Raw genomic sequence first — 3,101 nt, 5'->3', positions numbered from 1 at the left:
ATTAAATGAATGGTTTCTGCTGTCATTCCTAAGCATTTATTGAAATAAGGTCTTTGTGCTGAAAAAATTTTCTCAAGTTTCTCGGATCCTATTGAAAATCTTTTGAAATATTTGATAAGTCATTTTTAAAAATGCATTTTCTTTCAAGAGATTATTTTCGCTTTCTTTAAGAGTAGAAACATTCATGTTTAAACATTTCAACTTTTCTTTCAAAACATTTTCTGTTGTTTTTAGTGCAGAGTTTTCCTTTTTAAGTTCGGAAATCCTTTTAAGAGAAGTCTTAAGACTAAAACACAGCTCATCAATGTATTTAGAAACTTTAATAGGGATTTTAAAGTTACTTACCTCAAATTCACTGTTTGAATCTGAGTGTTTTGAGTTTGAATCTGAATCCAATTGTGCCATCAGACTTATGTTGGCATAATCATCATCACTTTCTTCACACTCTGTATCACTCAAGGTTTCTGCTTTAAGAGCCTTTCGATACTTTTCAGCGTTTCCTTTCTTCTTTCTCAGAAGAGGACAGTTGAGTCTGATGTGTCCATTTTTCTTACATTCAAAGCAGACTACATCTTTGTTTGATTCATCATCCTCAACGAGACTTAGTCTCATTGCTTTTGAAAACTTCTGTTTCTTTGGATTGAATCTTCTTCCTTTTCTATTCAGCTTTCTGAATCTTCTTATCATGAGTACAAGCTCCTCATCATCCATGTCGTCTTCAGAATCTGTAATATCAGAGTCATCAATGGATTTTAATGTAATGAATTTCTTACCTTTAGGATCTTCGTCTTCATTGATTCGTTCCACTTCATAAGACTGAAGAGTTCCAACCAACTCATCAACAGATAGTAGCATGATCCTTTGTGTCTCTCTTATTGAGGTCTTTATGTGATTCCAATCCTTGGAGAGTCCGCGGTAGCTTGTTTACCTTCATGGGATCAGAAATTGGTTGACCTTGATTTTCAAGACCATTCACGATATACTGTAAAACGACTAAACATGTCAGTTATAGATTCTCCTGATTTCATTTTGAAGGCTTCGTATTGACCGAGGAGAATGTTGATTCTTGTCTCTTTCACTCGATAAGTTCCTTCATAGGTAATATGTAATATGTAATCTATCCCAGACTTCTTTTGCTGTAACACAAGAAGATATTCTATTATATTCAGTATGTGACAAAACACAATATAAAGAATAAATTGCTTTTGCATCAAGAGCTTGTCTCTTGATTATCTCTTCTTGAGTCATTTCACTGGACTCAACAGCTTTTTTTCCTCTCTCTGAGACAGATGTAGCTTTAGGAGTGATTCTTTTTTCTACAACGTCCCATTCCAGAGGATCATTTGATCTTAGGAACGCTTTCATCTTTGTTTTCCAGATGTTGTAATCCTTTCCATCAAAGTAAGATGGTCTGGTATTGCTTTGCCCTTCCACCAGCCCTGGAGCTAGCATACTAGCCATGGATTTTTAACTCTGAAGTAAAACACTTCAAACAAAGTGAGTACATGCTCGATACCAATTGATATAGCTAGTATAAGCACCTAGAGGGGGTGAATAGGTGTAAAAACAATTTCTTGAGATACGAAAGCAATACTAGGCAGACAATAGAAAGGAAGTTCTCCTTTAGTTAACAAAATGAATTATGATCAAAGTAAAGCAGAGAGTAGGGAAGAGAAAATTGAACACAAGGTTTATAGTGGTTCGGCTTATTTCAAGCCTATGTCCACTCTTGCACCGACAGCCCACCATTTTGGATTTCACTATGAACAAAAGAGATGTTACACCAATGCTTTCCCTTGATTCCACAGTGTAAATACTCTACCACACTTCCTCAAGGTATCTCAAGATATAAACTCTCTTTTGCGTACAAGATTTCGCTTAGTAAATGAATTGACTAAGAATCAATGAGCTTCAGATTTTGGAATTCTTCTATCGTACACCCTCTGTCGAACAACCAGAATGTCTTTCTTTTATATTCATTTATGCCATCATACCCGTTGGCACTTATCAAAGGAATTCCTCCAATCTACCCATTGTAAGGAATCAATTGGGAAGATTATTCGAGCTATTAAAGGAACATGTCGATAGCCCATCAATCCTGCTCGCCCATACAATCAGGATCTTGGTTTCTATAAGTAGAACCTTCCAAGGATACTTCGCCATTCATCGGATCCTTAATCAATCTTTATTTGAATAAAGGAATCCGTTACGTCATTTCTAGCCAAGAGATCTTCTCCAGTCGATAAGGCCAAATCCTTAATGAAGCACTCAGTTCTGGATAGCCTTTCTTCAACGGATTAGAAACTGTCAATGAGAATAGACTTTGAGTCTTGAGTCTGGCAGTTCGGAGGTCTTCAGACTTTAAATAATAGAGTCTGCAAATCTTCAGACTAAACTGATGGAAACGTTTTGTCAGCTTCAAAGTATTCCGGAAAGATTTCTCCAACAGATACTTGGATCAACTATAATCCATGATTGATCCTCCCATATCTCCAACATGCACTGAACTGTTCTATTGTAGTCTTGTGCCTTATTAGTCTGACTCAGTTAAGAGATTTTTCCAACTCCACGGTGAAGAGCTTGTGATTAAAATGTCTCCCTTTCGATTTTACTGATTAAATTTGATTACCCCACAGTATTTGACTACGTATTCTGGTTATATAAGAGAAAAAATTTATCATTGTTTTTCACAGCCTCACATTTTAGAGCAACCAAAGAACTTGTGGACCATTCAGCATGGAGAAAGGTGAGTGCTTTTTATTTCCTTCAACTGGTGGAAATTTCGTTGGATTTCATGGAAGGTTGTGCGCATATAGGACACTATTATTGAGAGCCAACAATGCGTGTCCCCGTCTTTGAATGTCGTGCATACTTTGCAGGTGCACGTGCTTCCAAGTGTACGTCTTTTGTCATTCTTAGAACATACTGGTATATGTAACTGGTCATTGCCACATCACTTGACCTTCTTTGCCACATTGCCTCATAATTCTGGGGAAGTAGTTGTCACATGTAGAGCACCCCTCGGTTTGGCTTCGATATCCTCTAAGCCTAGCTAATTCCACTTATGTTCTTGAACACCCTTTATCTACCTCGGCACTTGG

The sequence above is a fragment of the Eucalyptus grandis genome, chromosome 7, assembly GCF_016545825.1.
Source record: "Eucalyptus grandis isolate ANBG69807.140 chromosome 7, ASM1654582v1, whole genome shotgun sequence".
NCBI lineage: Eukaryota > Viridiplantae > Streptophyta > Magnoliopsida > Myrtales > Myrtaceae > Eucalyptus > Eucalyptus grandis.
Note: the sequence above shows the minus strand (reverse complement) of the source record.